Source organism: Oncorhynchus kisutch, linkage group LG18 (assembly GCF_002021735.2).
Source record: "Oncorhynchus kisutch isolate 150728-3 linkage group LG18, Okis_V2, whole genome shotgun sequence".
Lineage (NCBI taxonomy): Eukaryota > Metazoa > Chordata > Actinopteri > Salmoniformes > Salmonidae > Oncorhynchus > Oncorhynchus kisutch.
The window spans coordinates 52,894,108-52,913,270 of NC_034191.2; positions in this window are offsets into that span (position 1 = coordinate 52,894,108).

The window sequence follows — 19,163 nt, forward strand, 5'->3', positions numbered from 1 at the left end:
TCTGCCAGTCAACCAGATTCTTCCAGATCAGCCTGTCAACCAGAATCTTCCAGATCTGCTAGTCAACCAGAATCTTCCAGATCTGCTAGTCAACCAGAATCTTCCTGATATGCTGGTCAACCAGAATCTTCCAGATCTGCTAGTCAACCAGAATCTTCCAGATCCGCCAGCCAGCCAGGATCTACCGGAGCCTACTACCTACCTGAGCTTCCTCTCAGTACTGGGCTTCCTCTCAGTACTGGGCTTCCCCTCAGTTCTGGGCTGCCCCTCAGTCCCGAGCTGCCCCTCAGTCCCGAGCTGCCTCAGTCCCGAGCTTCCCCTCAGTCCCGAGCTGCCCCTCAGTCCCGAGCTGCCCCTCAGTCCCGAGATGCCCCTCAGTCACGAGCTGCTCCTCAGTTCTGTGGGGTTCTGGGTGAGGACTATTAGGCCATGGTCGGCGGCGAGGGTGGATTATCCCAGGACGCGAATGGGAGGAACTAGGACATTAATGAAGTGGGGTCCACGTCCTCAGCCGGAGCCGCCACCATGGACAGACGCCCACCCGGACCCTCCCTATGGTTTTGAGGTGCGTCCGGGAGTCCGCACCTTGGGGGGGGGGTTCTGTCACGCCTTGGTCATAGTATTTTGTGTTTTCGTTATATATTTGGTCAGGCCAGGGTGTGACATGGGTTTATGGGATTTGGGATTGCTATGATTAGGGGTGTGTCTAGTTAGGCTTGGCTGCCTGAGGCGGTTCTCAATCTGGGGTCAGGTGATTCTCATTGCCTCTGATTGGGAACCGTATTTAGGTAGCCTGAGTTTCGCTTTGTATTTCGTGGGTGATTGTTCCTGTCTCTGTGTAGTGTTCACCAGATAGGCTGTATTAGGTTTCACGTTCCGTTTGTTGTTTTTTGTATTTATAAGTTGTTTCATGTATCGCACTTTTTTCATTAAAGACATGAGTAACCACCACGCTGCATTTCGGTCCTCTCTTTCGACAAACGAAGAATGCCGTTACAATATCATATATTTAACTGCCAGCTTAGGGCACACAAAACCCTTTTAATATGCAGTCTCTTCTTGTTGCACACTGAAATCATGAGTTCAATTAGTACTCCAAGGGGAACAATGGTTTATCCTGAAGACCTAGTTGCCAAGTTTGATTGAACAGGATTTCAACCATCCCAATGTTTTGACACAAGGATGTTATGTATTTGTCTTCAGGCACCTTTTATTCATCGTTGATGACTCTGGTATGAACCTCCATTTTTTTCATGGATAAATAAAATACACTTGCTCGCTGGTTCTTAAAATGCAAATGCTTCGAAACCGTCAGTCTACTGCACATTCAACGGGTGAGTGAGAGAGGGAAGGAGATTTTTATGGAGAAGTTACTGTTGGATATCTCAGGCCATTTTCAGGTATAACAAAGAATTTCTCTATTTTTTTCACATTACGCATTTGAAAACAAAATTCATAACATTATTATTTACATAATCTACAGTGAAATAGGAACTTGTACACTTCATTAAAGCTTCAAAAGTGTCGGTGTTCAACCTGGCCAAATGATATAAAATACAACAGAACAGATTAACTGGAAAGACATTTACTTGAATGGTTGGCCAAAAATAACTAACTGTAAGCCACACTTCTAGTCTCCTGAGCTGACCCGCTGGGTCATATCTTAATAACCCAGCATCAATAACCCAGCACCAATAACCTGGCCGTTTTTAAAGAAAATAACTACTCAGTGACCTAAGGCCTGCAACCCAGCAGTTGGGTCAACCAAACAATTGAGTTATTTTGAGCACTTTCCCACATTTGGTTCCAATTTCTCCTGCTTGTGTGTTTGTCTTATGAATATGAAACAGATTGCACAGAGAGATTAAAAGTACTCCTGCCTCTTTAGACAGCTGAATCAGTTTATATCTAGCAATTGATATCCAATTTTAAGACAGCTTACTCTTCCAACTGCTGTAATACCGAAAAGCTCTTCTGAATCTGAATTTCGATCTAGGCCCATAAACCCGTTAACCCTAATAAATTGGACAATGATTAAAGATGGAAATTCCTAACTCAAAACACAGAAGGATGAGTCACTCCCTCAAGATGAATGGTGGAATGGTGTGTACTTCCTTTAACAGGTGGAGCCATGACAGTAGCGCTGTTCATTTCACTTTATCCCTGCAAATGCCAAGTCTGTGAAACAGCTACAGTATGAGAGACTATGGCTTATGAGAGACTATGGCTTTTCTTGAATGCTACCTGGAGAAGAGAGCTTCCTGAAGAAGAATGGAGTTGACTGACTCAATCAAACCAGTCATCTTTGTTTACAAACTCTGTTTGCATCCACCTGTGATAGGAGTCCGTCTGGCATTTTGACAGTGTTCAGAACCTTTCCATTCGACCCCAGGATATAAGGCAACTTCCGTTAGCGGGATCAAAATCGACGGCATCCGTTGAAGTTGGAGCATGCCAAACTCAAGTTACAAAATTGTAATATTAAACATTCATGAACATACAAGTGTCCAACATCATTTAAAAGGTTAACTTCTTGTTAATCCAACCGCTTTGTCAGAGTTCAAGAAGGCTTTACGGCGAAAGCATACCATGCGATTATCTGAGGACAGTGCCCCAAATCAAAATACTTTTTCAAACCAGCACAGGCATCACAAAAATCACAAAGAGCGATTAAATAAATCACTTACCTTTGAAGATCTTCCTCTGTTTGCAATCCCAAGGGTTCCAGCTACACAGTGAATGGTTGTTTTGTTCGATAAAGTCCTTCTTTATATCCAAAAAGGTCTGTTTAGTTGGCGTCATTGATTTCAGTAATCCATTTGTTCAACATGCATACAAACAAATCCCAAAACTTACCGGTGAAGTTCGTCCAAACAAGTCAAACAATGTTTATAATTAATCCGCATTCATGTGCGGATTACACTCACCTCATTCATGTGCACCACAAGACTACTTTTCCAATGAGGGACACCTTGTAAAACCTACAACTACTCGTTCGTTTTTCAAGAAACAAGCCTGAAGCCCTGTTTAAGGACTGTTGACATCTAGTGGAAGCCATGGAACTGCAATCTAGGCCCTTTTTTTGTTTATACCATAGGCCAGCATGGAAATTGCCTGTGACCTCCAAAAATCAAATTCAGAGTGGATTTACCTCGGGTTTTTGCCTGCCATATCAGTTCTGTTACACTCACAGACATTATTTTAACAGTTTTAGAAACTTCCCAGAGTTCTCTATCCTATTCCACCAATTATATGCATATCCTAGCTTCTGGGCCTGGATAACAGGCAGTTTACTTTGCGCATGTCAGACAGACGAAATTCAGGATACTGCACCCTAGCCCAGAGAGGCTAAACTTCTCTAGGATAGGGGGCAGCATTTGGGATTTTGGATGAAAAGCATGCCCAAATTCAACTGCCTGCTACTCATCCCCAGAAGATAATTTGTTAGTATAACAGAACTTATGTAGCAGGCAAAACCTCGAGGACAAACCATTCATAATTTTTTTTGAGGTCACTCTCTTTTCAATGGATTTTCATTGGGAATCCAGATTTCTAAGGGACTTGCTTGCAGTTCCTACGGCTTCCACTGGATGTCACCAGTCTTTAGAAATTGGTTGAGGTTATTCCTTTGTGTAATGAAGATGTAAGGCCATCTTGAACGAGGTTCACTTCATGTGTACTGTTTGATAGAGGCGCATGACCAGAAAGCATGCTTCAGTTTGTTTTCTTCCTGTATTGAACACAGATCATCCCGTCTTCAATTTTATCAATATTTTTTTTTAAATACCTAAAGTTGTATTACAAAAGTAGTTTGAAATGTTTTGGCAAAGTTTACAGGTAACTTTTGAGATATTTTGTAGTCCACTCAATATTTTTGTTAAACAGAAAACCCAGACATATGGCAGCAGATCCACAAGGTCTGCCATGAGAGGTGACTGTATAGTTCCCCTAAGGAAAAGCACCTTTAGTAAATCTGCATTCTCTGTGAGAGCTTCCCATGTCTGGAATACACTGCCATCAGACACACATAACTGCACCACATATCACACTTTCACAAAATGCTTGAAGACATGGCTAAAGGTCAATCAGATTTGTGAACATGGTCCCTAGCTGTGTGTTGCCACTCCATGTTGTCTGTTGTCTGTAGCTTGTGAGGTGTGGAAACACTTTGTTGCTTTTATGAATTTTGTCTGGCTGCTTTTTGTTTTATGCTGCTCTGTCTGTATGCTACGTCTTGCTTGTCCTATGTTGCTCTGTCTGTATGCTATGTCTTGCTTGTTCTATGTTTTTTTTATTTATTTTTATTTCACCTTTATTTAACCAGGTAGGCTAGTTGAGAACAAGTTCTCATTTGCAACTGCGACCTGGCCAAGATAAAGCATAGCAGTGTGAGCATACAACAAAGAGTTACACATGGAGTAAACAATTAACAAGTCAATAACACAGTAGAAAACAAAGGGGGGGTCTATATACAATGTGTGCAAAAGGCATGAGGATGTAGGCAAATAATTACAATTTTGCAGATTAACACTGGAGTGATAAAAGATCAGATGGTCATGTACAGGTAGAGATATTGGTGTGCAGAAGAGCAGAAAAGTAAATAAATAAAAACAGTATGGGGATGAGGTAGGTGAAAAGGGTGGGCTATTTACCAATAGACTATGTACAGCTGCAGCGATCGGTTAGCTGCTCAGATAGCTGATGTTTGAAGTTGGTGAGGGAGATAAAAGTCTCCAACTTCAGCGATTTTTGCAATTCGTTCCAGTCACAGGCAGCAGAGTACTGGAACGAAAGGCGGCCAAATGAGGTGTTGGCTTTAGGGATGATCAGTGAGATACACCTGCTGGAGCGCGTGCTACGGATGGGTGTTGCCATCGTGACCAGTGAGCTGAGATAAGGCGGAGCTTTACCTAGCATAGACTTGTAGATGACCTGGAGCCAGTGGGTCTGGCGACGAATATGTAGCGAGGGCCAGCCGACTAGAGCATACAAGTCGCAGTGGTGGGTGGTATAAGGTGCTTTAGTGACAAAACGGATGGCACTGTGATAGACTGCATCCAGTTTGCTGAGTAGAGTGTTGGAAGCCATTTTGTAGATGACATCGCCGAAGTCGAGGATCGGTAGGATAGTCAGTTTTACTAGGGTAAGCTTGGCGGCTTGAGTGAAGGAGGCTTTGTTGCGGAATAGAAAGCCGACTCTTGATTTGATTTTCGATTGGAGATGTTTGATATGAGTCTGGAAGGAGAGTTTGCAGTCTAGCCAGACACCTAGGTACTTATAGACGTCCACATATTCTAGGTCGGAACCATCCAGGGTGGTGATGCTAGTCGGGCATGCAGGTGCAGGCAGCGACCGGTTGAAAAGCATGCATTTGGTTTTACTAGCGTTTAAGAGCAGTTGGAGGCCACGGAAGGAGTGTTGTATGGCATTGAAGCTTGTTTGGAGGTTAGATAGCACAGTGTCCAAAGACGGGCCGAAAGTATATAGAATGGTGTCGTCTGCGTAGAGGTGGATCAGGGAATCGCCCGCAGCAAGAGCAACATCATTGATATACACAGAGAAAAGAGTCGGCCCGAGAATTGAACCCTGTGGCACCCCCATAGAGACTGCCAGAGGACCGGACAGCATGCCCTCCGATTTGACACACTGAACTCTGTCTGCAAAGTAATTGGTGAACCAGGCAAGGCAGTCATCCGAAAAACCGAGGCTACTGAGTCTGCCGATAAGAATATGGTGATTGACAGAGTCGAAAGCCTTGGCAAGGTCGATGAAGACGGCTGCACAGTACTGTCTTTTATCGATGGCGGTTATGATGTCGTTTAGTACCTTGAGTGTGGCTGAGGTGCACCCATGACCGGCTCGGAAACCAGATTGCACAGCGGAGAAGGTACGGTGGGATTCGAGATGGTCAGTGACCTGTTTGTTGACTTGGCTTTCGAAGACCTTAGATAGGCAGGGCAGGATGGATATAGGTCTGTAACAGTTTGGGTCCAGGGTGTCTCCCCCTTTGAAGAGGGGGATGACTGCGGCAGCTTTCCAATCCTTGGGGATCTCAGACGAGATGAAAGAGAGGTTGAACAGGCTGGTAATAGGGGTTGCGACAATGGTGGCAGATAGTTTCAGAAATAGAGGGTCCAGATTGTCAAGCCCAGCTGATTTGTACGGGTCCAGGTTTTGCAGCTCTTTCAGAACATCTGCTATCTGGATTTGGGTAAAGGAGAACCTGGAGAGGCTTGGGCGAGGAGCTGCGGGGGGGGCGGAGCTGTTGGCCGAGGTTGAAGTAGCCAGGCGGAAGGCATGGCCAGCCGTTGAGAAATGCTTATTGAAGTTTTCGATAATCATGGATTTATCAGTGGTGACCGTGTTACCTAGCCTCAGTGCAGTGGGCAGCTGGGAGGAGGTGCTCTTGTTCTCCATGGACTTCACAGTGTCCCAGAACTTTTTGGAGTTGGAGCTACAGGATGCAAACTTCTGCCTGAAGAAGCTGGCCTTAGCTTTCCTGACTGACTGCGTGTATTGGTTCCGGACTTCCCTGAACAGTTGCATATCACGGGGACTATTCGATGCTATTGCAGTCCGCCACAGGATGTTTTTGTGCTGGTCGAGGGCAGTCAGGTCTGGGGTGAACCAAGGGCTGTATCTGTTCTTAGTTCTGCATTTTTTGAACGGAGCATGCTTATCTAAAATGGTGAGGAAGTTACTTTTAAAGAATGACCAGGCATCCTCAACTGACGGGATGAGGTCAATGTCCTTCCAGGATACCCGGGCCAGGTCGATTAGAAAGGCCTGCTCACAGAAGTGTTTTAGGGAGCGTTTGACAGTGATGAGGGGTGGTCGTTTGACTGCGGCTCCGTAGCGGATACAGGCAATGAGGCAGTGATCGCTGAGATCCTGGTTGAAGACAGCGGAGGTGTATTTGGAGGGCCAGTTGGTCAGGATGACGTCTATGAGGGTGCCCTTGTTTACAGAGTTAGGGTTGTACCTGGTGGGTTCCTTGATGATTTGTGTGAGATTGAGGGCATCTAGCTTAGATTGTAGGACTGGCGGGGTGTTAAGCATATCCCAGTTTAGGTCACCTAACAGAACAAACTCTGAAGCTAGATGGGGGGCGATCAATTCACAAATGGTGTCCAGGGCACAGCTGGGAGCTGAGGGGGGTCGGTAGCAGGCGGCAACCGTGAGAGACTTATTTCTGGAGAGAGTAATTTTCAAAATTAGTAGTTCGAACTGTTTGGGTATGGACCTGGAAAGTATGACATTACTTTGCAGGCTATCTCTGCAGTAAACTGCAACTCCTCCCCCTTTGGCAGTTCTATCTTGACGGAAGATGTTATAGTTGGGTATGGAAATCTCTGAATTTTTGGTGGCCTTCCTGAGCCAGGATTCAGACACAGCAAGGACATCAGGGTTAGCAGAGTGTGCTAAAGCAGTGAGTAAGACAAACTTAGGGAGGAGGCTTCTGATGTTGACATGCATGAAACCAAGGCTTTTTCGAACACAGAAGTCAACAAATGAGGGTGCCTGGGGACATGCAGGGCCTGGGTTTACCTCCACATCACCCGCGGAACAGAGAAGGAGTAGTATGAGGGTGCGGCTAAAGGCTATCAAAACTGGTCGCCTAGAGCGTTGGGGACAGAGAATAAGAGGAGCAGGTTTCTGGGCATGGTAGAATATATTCAGGGTATAATGCGCAGACAGGGGTATGGTGGGGTGCGGGTACAGCGGAGGTAAGCCCAGGCACTGGGTGATGATGAGAGAGGTTGTATCTCTGGACATGCTGGTAGTAATGGGTGAGGTCACCGCATGTGTGGGAGGTGGGACAAAGGAGTTATCAGGGGTATGAAGAGTGGAACTAGGGGCTCCATTGTGAACTAAAACAATGATAACTAACCTGAACAACAGTATACAAGGCATATTGACATTTGAGAGAGACATACAGCGAGGCATACAGTAATCACAGGTGTTGAATTGGGAAAGCTAGCTAAAACAGTAGGTGAGACAACAGCTAATCAGCTAGCACAACAACAGCAGGTAAAATGGCGTAGACTAGGCAACGGGGCCAACAGATAAAACAAACAAGCAGAATGGAGTACCGTGATTTATGGACAGTCCAGCGTGCATCAGCTATGTAGCCAAGAGATCAGTGTCCAGGGGGCAGCGGTGGATGGGGAAGGGAAGCTGGACTGGCGAGTGTTATCCAGGTCAAAAAAAAACGAACAATGACTAAATAGCTTGTAGCTAGTTAGCTGGTTAGCTTCTGGAGGTTCTTGAGTGTGTTCTAAAAATAAATAAAAAATAATAGCGATTCCGTATCACATTGGGTGAGGCAGGTTTCCGGAAGGTATAAACAAATTAAAAGTCAAAAGAGATAGAAAGTAAATATGGGTCCGGTGGGCGTTTGGGACGCGGCGATTCAGGCGGTTAGCAGGCCTGTGCTAACAAGCTAACAGTTTGTAGGCCCGGGCTAGACAAGGTAGCAGTTAGCGGGCCGGAGCTGGACAAGCTAGCAGTTAGCAGGCCAAATTAGCAAGCAGGGAGATAGCGAGGGCTAGAGAGTTAGCCTTTGGGGGACGTCGCGATGGGGTGAGTCTGTTTATTCCTCTTCATGCGGTGACATCGATAGACCGGTCGTGGGCCCGGGTATTGTAGCTCAGGAGTATGCTACGGTGGTAGCGCAGGCCGGGCTAGCTTCAAGCTAAGTGGGTGGAAACGCTAGCCAGGGGTAATCATCCGGGGTTGCGGTTTAGCTAGATAGCTAGTTGTGAAGATCCAGCGTATTTGGAAGCTTAGGTTTAGCAAAATGTTTTTAAAGGGATAGCTATGTAAAAAACGAAAAATATGTAAAAAAATAAAAATATGTAAAAAAAAGAAAAATAAACAAAATATAAACAAAATATACAGGGACACGACACAACAGGACGACTTACTGCTACGCCATCTTGGATCTCTCTTGCTATTGTCTATATTGTAATTGTTTTTAATAACCTGCCCAGGGACTGCGGTTGAAAATTAGCCGGTTGGCTAAAACCGGCACTTTTACTGAAATGTTGATTAATGTGCACTGTCCCTGTAAAAATAATAATAAACTGAAAACACAAGTTGGAACTGGTGTTTTTTTGGATCAAACACACCAAATAAATGGACATTTTGGATATATATGGACAGAATTAATCAAACAAAAGGACCATTTGTGAAGTTAATGACATATTGGAGTGCCAACAGAAGAAGCTCGTGTCAAAGGTAAGGCATGATTTATATTTTTGTTTCTACGTTTTGTGTCGGGCCTGCAGGGTTGAAATAGTGCTTCTCCACCTGCATTGCTTGCTGTTTGGGGTTTTAGGCTGGGTTTCTGTACAGCACTTTGAGATATCAGCTGATGTACGAAGCTGATATCAGCTGATGTACGATGTACGATAAATAAATTTGATTTGATTTGATTTGAAATAGGTTTTCTCTCTTTTGTTTATGGAGGTGCTATCCTCAGATAATAGCATCATTTGCTTTTGCCGAAAAGCCTTTTTGAAATCGGACATGTTGGCTGGATTCACAGCACGTGTAGCTTTAATTTGGTATCTTACATGTGTGATTTCATGAAAGTTAGATTTTTATACAAATTTATTTTAATTTGGCGCTCTGCATTTTCTCTGGCTTTTAGCCAAGTGGGACGCTAACAAGCAGCGTATAAAAAATATGCTATAAATAAAAACCGAGATGACTGCATTAAAATATAAACTTTAGGCTATAGGCCTAATTTCAATCATATTGAAATATATTTTTATTTCAATCAATTAAGTAATATTATGCTAATGTAAGGCTACTGTGTGTAGTTTGTCTCAATATATTTCATGATGTGTGGCCTAACATGTGCGCAGTGATGTGCCAAATCGATGATTTAGTGCATTTTTATTGAGTAGGCATTAGAATTAGCACCTCAATAAATGCAGTTGTAGGTGGTAATATCTCTCTAGGAGCTGATCCGTCATCAGTATTGTGACATAATTATAATAGTTAAGGTAAAATTTTAATGAAGAAAATTGATCTGAGAGCAGCTCTCCCTTTCTTTTGATCCTGTCAGTAATGACACATGCTCCAACGACCATTCTCCCTGCGTGGTGTTTTTGGAAACAATATTCTATTTTTTTTCTTTTTTTTCCCCGATTGGCCCATCCCTCTTGAGAGAAAAAAAATTACTTGGTTTGTGCAGCTTTTTATTTTTTGTTACATGTACGTTCTACACACATTTTACACAAATGGGCCTTTTTTTACACAGTAGTTACATAGCAAAATATAGTTATTTGATGTATACTACATCTGGATGATAGTGCTTAAACACATCCGGTATACATTATATATAGTGTTTTCAGTCACAACTATTATAGACCATTGGCTTTTAAACCCACCCCTCAGCTGCTCTCAGCCTATTCCAGCAATCTCCATAAACTACCCTTTTTTGATTTTCATGTGGTACGTATTTTTCAACTGTGGTTTCACATAAATTCCTTTCTAATTGAACAGTATCTACAGGTTGTAAATTAAAGATTCATATTTTTTAACTAAGAGTATATTATAGTGTTTATGGAATGACTATGGCTTTCCAAATCTTCCAACAGTGCTATTTGTAGGGTTAGTTTCAGGTAAACGTTGTGATTTTTCAGTCACTCATGAACCTGTGACCAGAAACAAGCTTACATAGGGGCAATACCAGAATAAGTGATCTAATGATTCTGCCTCTTCGCAGCAAAATCTGCAGAGCTTAGATGGCTGCATGCCCCATATACATAACATTCAATACTTGTGGAAATACTTTTTTTTTGTCATTTTTATTGAAAAACTTTGTTTTAAATCAAGCGTCGTTTTGCGTTTTTTTTTGTCTATTTATGGCAATTTATTTTGCCAAACGTGTATTTAATAAAGGGAAGAAAAACATAGGTCCCTACGTTCTTCCCTTTCCACTTACATCCTCCATTTTTGTGATAATTCTGCAATCAGTTGGTGATAATTTTGGATAGGTCAAACATTTCCATATATTTTTTGTTAACTGCATGTGTCATATAAATCCACCATTCCTATTCATAATATAATTAACAAAGATAATCCTTTTAGCATTTTCTTTCCATATATAATGTTTTTATTTATCAATCAGTATATTTGAGTTTAACCCTGATATTTGTTGCAATATTTGTTCTGTCTTTTCTGGGGGATGAAACTGGAATTGAAACCAGCTTTGTATGCCTTGTTTTATTAAATGTGTTACTTTGAACAAGGTTTCATTTTCAATTAACCGAAAGTGAGAGGTTATAATCTGGATAGAGGCAAAAATATTTAAAAAATTGAAAAAGGAATGAGACATTCTTACTAATTGAATGTAAAACCAGTTCAGGTTTAAGTAGACATTTGTATGACTGACGCTTTTAGTGAGAGGTTTAATGCTTTAATATCTAATAGTTTTAGCCTCCCAAACTAGTATTCATTATATAAATATGGACGTTTCATTTTGTCTGGCTTACCGTTCCAAATAAAGTGAAGTATTTTTTTCTCATAGATTTTCCAAAAACGATTTGTCTAGAGTAGACTGCGCAATATGTAAATAAGTCAACTGTGATATGACTAACGAGTTAATCAGTGTGATTTTTCCATAAATAGACAGGTATTGACCTCCCCATGGTTCCAAGATCTTCTCTAATTTTGCTAACGTTCTATTGAAATGTGTTTTGGGGGGAAATGAATACCAAGTATGTCTACTTTCCCATCGACCCATTTTATTGATGAACGACAGGGTCATGTAAAGGTTGTGCCTTTTAATGATCCAATACGTCATATGGCACACTTATCATCATTAGCTTTAAGTCCAGGGAGACTAGAGAAATGATCTAGATCCTCAATGAGACTGTGAAGTGGTAGATTTGGAGACAATGGACAACTGTGTTTAACTCCTCTTGACAGATCAATAATTTCTGATTTAGTAAACATTATTTACTATTTTACACCTGCGGTTACTATACATAACTTTTACCCATTGTATAAAATACAATTTTAAAATTGTCCAGGCATTTATATATAAATGATAGTCATACTTTATCAAAGGCCTTTTAAAAATCTCCCTGGTTTCTTTGACGTTTCGTAGTGTTCTATTGTTTCAAGTAATTGTCTTATATTATCGCCAATGTATTGTACATGTAAAAAAAAATGTTTAAACAAGATTAATCATATCTGATAAAAAAAAACTTCTTCGTTCTATGCGTAATACATTTTGCCAGGATTTTTGCATCACAACATTGAGGTGTAAGCGGCCTCGATCTTTAAACCTTTTTTTTTTTAGGGGGTTTATACTTACCACATGGGTCCTGTTTATACTTAACACATGGGTCCTGTTTCAATAATAGTGAAATCAGATCTTCATGCTGCGTATCTGATTGTCTACCAATATAGGCGTAATTAAAACATGCTAATAGTGGATCTTTGAGTACATCTTAAAAGTTTTGATATAACTGTTTTCTGGAGGGAAAGGCATTAATGCCATCAAGAAGTTCCTCCTCTGTAATTTGGCCTTGACATGAGTCTTTCTGTACAGTTGCTAATTTGACATTATTATAAGGAAACACGTTACATCTTCGGCCGCTGTAGGAAAGATGCATCGTTTAAAACACCCGTAAGCCTAAATTCCATCGCTATCGGGAAACTGGGCCCTGAACCTCTTGACAAAGTTTCTATAACTTTGTAAAGGATAAACACTTGTAAAAGTGCCATCTAGGCATGTTGTAATAATGAAAGGGAAAACAAGATCAGAGAACATAAGATAAAACAGTAGCTTAAAAAAACAACCTCCAAACAGTAATCCAAGGCATTCAATCTCCAAGATACATGACTTAGTGAGGTAGCGATAGGAAAATAAACATTACAATTCACAGCTTATCCATATGCTGATATTGAACTCGACAGCTGCCCCCTCCTTACAAGGATGTGACAGATAATCAAACAAAATCATTGAAACTACAAAGTCAGTGGAAATGAAAAGGTTTGCGAGACATGTGGGGAGTAAAATCAGAGTCCGGGGAGCGTGGAGCCTATGAGTGAATATAAACTTCCCAAGGGGAATTTTTAATTTGGGCAACAACAAAGCTTCACTGGCCGGATCGACTGGCACACGAGCGCCACATGTGTCTTCTATTGCCCCTGACGCACACTTGAAACAGAGTTCACTTTACGCCTCTGTGTCTGCACGCAGTAAAAGCCCTGTTTATTTGTGTTTCCCTTTTTTAACAGCTGCAGGGCCTGCCTCCAATGCCTCCTTTCATCCAACCAGACCTCTTTGCCTCTTCAACTGCTGGGCTCTTCACAAGTGTCCGCCTTGCAACCTCCGTGGTTGCGTGGGAGGGGAGGGGAAGAAATTAATAAGGATCAACTTTGATCGATTGCTTTAATTTAAAACATCATATATGTACGTATGTTTTGTGCATTCAAAACTTCTATATTTGACATACACTACCGTTCAAAAGTATGGGGTCACTTAGAAATGTCCTTGTTTTTGAAAGAAAAGCTCATTTCTAGTCCATTAAAATAACATCAGAATTATCAGAAATACAGTGTAGATATTGTTAATGTTGTAAATGACTATTGTAGCTGGAAATTGAAGATTTTTTTCTGGAATATCTACATAGGCATACAGAGGTCCATTATCAGCAACCATCACTCCTGTGTTCCAATGGCACGTTGTGTTAGCTAATCCAAGTTTATCATTTTAAAAGGCTAACTGATATTAGAAAACCATTTTGCATTTATGTTAGCACACAAGTCCTCAACTGGCAGCTTAATTAAACAGTTGTTACGGTTTTCTTCCGTTGAAGGAGAGTCGGACCAAAATGCAGCGTGGTTAATACAATACATCTTTAATGAAGATGACACACGAAAATACAAAACAACAAACGGACCGTGAAAACCTATACAGCCTATCTGGTGAAATACAAAACACTGAGACAGGAACAATCACCCACGAAACACTCAAAGAATATGGCTGCCTAAATATGGTTCCCAATCAGAGACAATGAGAATCACCTGCCTCTGATTGAGAACTGCCTCAGGCAACCATAGACTTTGCTAGAACAACCCACTAAGCCACAATCCCAAAACCTATGAAAAAAACCCATACATAAACACAACACAAAATAAACCCATGTCACACCCTGGCCTGACCAAATAAATATAGAAAACACAAAATACTAAGACCAGGGCGTGACAACAGTACCCACAAAACACCAGTTTCAACGTCAACAGTGAAGAGGCAACCCCGGGAGGCTGGCCTTCTAGGCAGTGTTATATCTCAGACTGGCCAATAAAAATAAAAGATGGGCAAAAGATTAAGATGGGCAAAAGAACATTGACACTGGATAGAGGAACTGTGCCTAGAAGGCCAGCATCCTGGAGTTGACTCTTCACTGTTGTTGTTGAGACTGTGGTTTTGCGGGTACTATTTAATGAAGCTGCCAGTTGAGGACTTTCTCAAACTAGACACTCTAATGTACTTGTCCTCTTGCTCAGTTGTGCACCGGGGCCTCCCACTCCTCTTTCTATTCTGGTTAGAGACAGTTTGCGCTGTTCTGTGAAGGGAGTAGTACAAGATCTTCAGTTTCTTGGCAATTTCTCGCATGGAATAGCCTTCATTTCTCGGAAAAAAGGTCTTGTTTCTGGCCATCCTGGCCGTCCTGTAATTGAACCCACAAATGCTGATGCTCCAGATACTCAACTAGTCTAAAGAAGGCCAGTTTTATTGCTTCTTTAATCAGCATTAATCAACCGTTTTAAGCTGTGCTAACATAATTGCAAAAGGGTTTTCTAATGAAATTTTATTTATTTATTTATTTCACCTTTATTTAACCAGGTAGGCAAGTTGAGAACAAGTTCTCATTTACAATTGCGACCTGGCCAAGATAAAGCAAAGCAGTTCGACACATACAATGACACAGAGTTAAACATGGAGTAAAACAAACATACAGTCAATAATACAGTATAAACAAGTCTATATACGATGTGAGCAAATGAGGTGAGATAAGGGAGGTAAAGGCAAAAAAAGGCCATGGTGGCAAAGTAAATAGAATATAGCAAGTAAAACACTGGAATGGTAGATTTGCAATGGAAGAATGTGCAAAGTAGAAATAAAAATAATGGGGTGCAAAGGAGCAAAATAAATAAATACATTAAATACAGTAGGGAAAGAGGTAGTTGTTTGGGCTAAATTATAGGTGGGCTATGTACAGGTGCAGTAATCTGTGAGCTGCTCTGACAGTTGGTGCTTAAAGCTAGTGAAAGCCAGTTTCAGAGATTTTTGTAGTTCGTTCCAGTCATTGGCAGCAGAGAACTGGAAGGAGAGGCGGCAAAATAAATAATTGGTTTTGGGGGTGACTAGAGAGATATACCTGCTGGAGCGTGTGCTACAGGTAGGAGATGCTATGGTGACCAGCGAGCTGAGATAAGGGGGGACTTTACCTAGCAAGGTCTTGTAGATGACATGGAGCCAGTGGGTTTGGCGACGAGTATGAAGCGAGGGCCAGCCAACGAGAGTGTACAGGTCACAATGGTGGGTAGTATATGGGGCTTTGGTGACAAAACGGATTGCACTGTGATAGACTGCATCCAATTTGTTGAGTAGGGTATTGGAGGCTATTTTGTAAATGACATTACAAAAGTCGAGGATTGGTAGGATGGTCAGTTTTACAAGGGTATGTTTGGCAGCATAAGTGAATGCTGCTTTGTTGCTAAATAGGAAGCCAATTCTAGATTTAACTTTGGATTGGAGATGTTTGATATAGGTCTGGAAGGAGAGTTTACAGTCTAACCAGACACCTAAGTATTTGTAGTTGTCCACGTATTCTAAGTCAGAGCCGTCCAGAGTAGTGATGTTGGACAGGCGGGTAGGTGCAGGTAGCGATCGGTTGAAGAGCATGCATTTAGTTTTACTTGTATTTAAGAGCAATTGGAGGCCACAGAAGGAGAGTTGTATGGCATTGAAGCTTGCCTGGAGGGTTGTTAACAGAGTGTCCAAAGAAGGGCCAGAAGTATACAGAATGGTGTCGTCTGCGTAGAGGTGGATGTGGTGATTGACAGAGTCGAAAGCCTTGGCCAGATGAATACGGCTGCACAGTAATGTTTCTTATCGATGGCAGTTAAGATATTGTTTAGGACCTTGAGCGTGGCTGATGTGCACCCATGACCAGCTCTGAAACCAGATTGCATAGCAGAGAAGGTATGGTGAGATTCGAAATGGTCGGTAATCTGTTTGTTGACTTGGCTTTCGAAGACCTTAGAAAGGCATGGTAGGATAGATATAGGTTTGTAGCAGTTTGGGTCAAGAGTGTGTCCCCCCTTTGAAGAGGGGGATGACCGCAGCTGCTTTCCAATCTTTGGGAATCTCAGATGACATGAAAGAGAGGTTGAACAGGCTAGTAATAGGGGTGGCAACAATTTCGGCAGATCATTTTAGAAAGAAAGGGTCCAGATTGTCTAGCCCGGCTGATTTGTAGGGGTCCAGATTTTGCAGCTCTTTCAGAACATCAGCTGAACGGATTTGGGAGAAGGAGAAATGGGGAAGGCTTGGGCGAGTTGCTGTGGGGGGTGCAGTGCTGTTGACCGGGGTAGGAGTAGCCAGGTGGAAAGCATGGCCAGCTGTAGAAAAATGCTTATTGAAATTCTCAATTATGGTGGATTTATCAGTGGTGACAGGTGTTTCCTATCTTCAGTGCAGTGGGCAGCTGGGAGGAAGTGTTCTTATTTTCCATGGACTTTACAGTGTCCCAGAACTTTTTTGAGTTAGTGTTGCAGGAAGCAATTTTCTGCTTGAAAAAGCTAGCCTTGGCTTTTCTAACTGCCTGTGTATAATGGTTTCTAGCTTCCCTGAACAGCTGCATATCACGGGGGCTGTTCGATGCTAATGCAGAACGCCATAGGATGTTTTTGTGTTGGTTAAGGGCAGTCAGGTCTAGAGAACCAAGGGCTATATCTGTTCCTGGTTCAAAATTTCTTGAATGGGGCATGTTTATTTAAGATGGTTAGGAAGGCATTTAAAAAAAATATCCAGGCATCCTCTACTGACGGGATGAGATCAATATCCTTCCAGGATACCCCGGCCAGGTCGATTAGAAAGGCCTGCTCGCTGAAGTGTTTCAGGGAGCGTTTTACAGTGATGAGTGGAGGTCATTTGACCGCTGACCCATTAAGGATGCAGGCAATGAGGCAGTGATCGCTGAGATCTTGGTTGAAGACAGCAGAGGTGTATTTAGAGGGCATGTTGGTTAGGATGATATCTATGAGGGTGCCCATGTTTAAGGCTTTGGGGAGGTACCTGGTAGGTTCATTGATAATTTGTGTGAGATTGAGGGCATCAAGTTTAGATTGTAGGATGGCTGGGGTGTTAAGCATGTTCCAGTTTAGGTCGCCTAGCAGCACGAGCTCTGAAGATAGATGGGGGGCAATCAGTTCACATATGGTGTCCAGAGCACAGCTGGGGGCAGAGGGTGGTCTATAGCAGGCAGCAACGGTGAGAGACTTGTTTTTAGAGAGGTGGATTTTTAAAAGTAGAAGTTCAAATTGTTTGGGTACAGACCTGGATAGTAGGACAGAACTCTGCAGGCTATATTTGCAGTAGATTGCAACAGCGCCCCCTTTGGCAGTTCTATCTTGTCTGAAAATGTTGTAGTTTGGAATTAAAATTTCAGAAATATTGGTGGTCTTCCTAAGCCAGGATTCAGACACAGCTAGAACATCCGGGTTGGCAGAGTGTGCTAAAGCAGTGAATAGAACAAACTTAGGGAGGAGGCTTCTAATGTTAACATGCATGAAACCAAGGCTATTACGGTTACAGAAGTCGTCAAAAGAGAGAGCCTGGGGAATAGGAGTGGAGCTAGGCACTGCAGGGCCTGGATTCACCTCTACATCGCCAGAGGAACAGAGGAGGAGTAGAATAAGGGTGCGGCTAAAAGCAATAAGAATTGGTCGTCTAGAACGTCTGGAACAGAGAGTAAAAGGAGGTTTCTGGGGGCGATAAAATAGCATCAAGGTATAATGTACAGACAAAGGTATAGTAGGATGTGAATACAGTGGAGGTAAACCTAGGTATTGAGTGATGAAGAGAGAGATATTGTCTCTAGAAACATCATTGAAACCAGGAGATGTCATTGCATGTGTGGGTGGTGGAACTAATAGGTTGGATAAGGTATTGTGAGCAGGACTAGAGTCTCTACTACAGTGAAATAAGCCAATAAACACTAACCAGAACAGCAATGGACAAGGCATATTGACATTAAGGAGAGGCATGCTTAGTCGAGTGATCAAAAGGGTCCAGTGAGTGGAGAGGTTGGTTGGGGGTCATGGCGATTTAGACAGCTAGCCAGGCCATCGGTAGCAAGCTAGCATAGGATGGAGGTCTGTTATTAGCCACCTCTTGCGTTCCGTTAGTAGATTAGTGGGGTTCCGTGTGGTAGAGGGGATTAATCCAAATCACACAACAACAACAAAAAACAAAAAAACAATAGATATAGTTATAGAGGCCCAAGAAGAAAAAATAAATAATAATAATAATAAAAATAAATAAATAAACTGATAAAATGATAAACATAGATTAGCTAACACAACGTGCCATTGGAACACAGGAGTGATGGATGCTGATAATTGGCCTCTGTACGCCTGTGTAGAAATTCCATTAAAAAAATTGCAGTTTCCAGCTACAATAGTCATTTACAACATGAACAATGTCTTCACTGTATTTCCGATCAATTTGATGTTATTTTAATGGATGTGCTATTCCTTCAAAAACAAGGACATTTCTAAGTGACCCCAAACCTTTCAATAGTAGTGTACATGTTGGAAAAAACGGTACATATATGACAGGATATGAATGGTAAATGAATGATAAAATACCTATTTCAGGGGCAGCAGCCATTACATGGACTCATTAGATCCCTAGCTGTCCATGGGACATTGAGAGTAAAATTGATTGTTCTCTCTGTGCGCCAAAGAATCAGTGACACTTTGTGTTCTTGTGTAGAAACACTCATATTTACTGTATGTGTGGAAGTGTAAAAACAGAAATGCCTGTTTGAAGCCACAAATTCTGCGACATTCTTAAAAATAAAAAACACAAATATAATTTGAATGTCAAACTGCTGACAAATCTG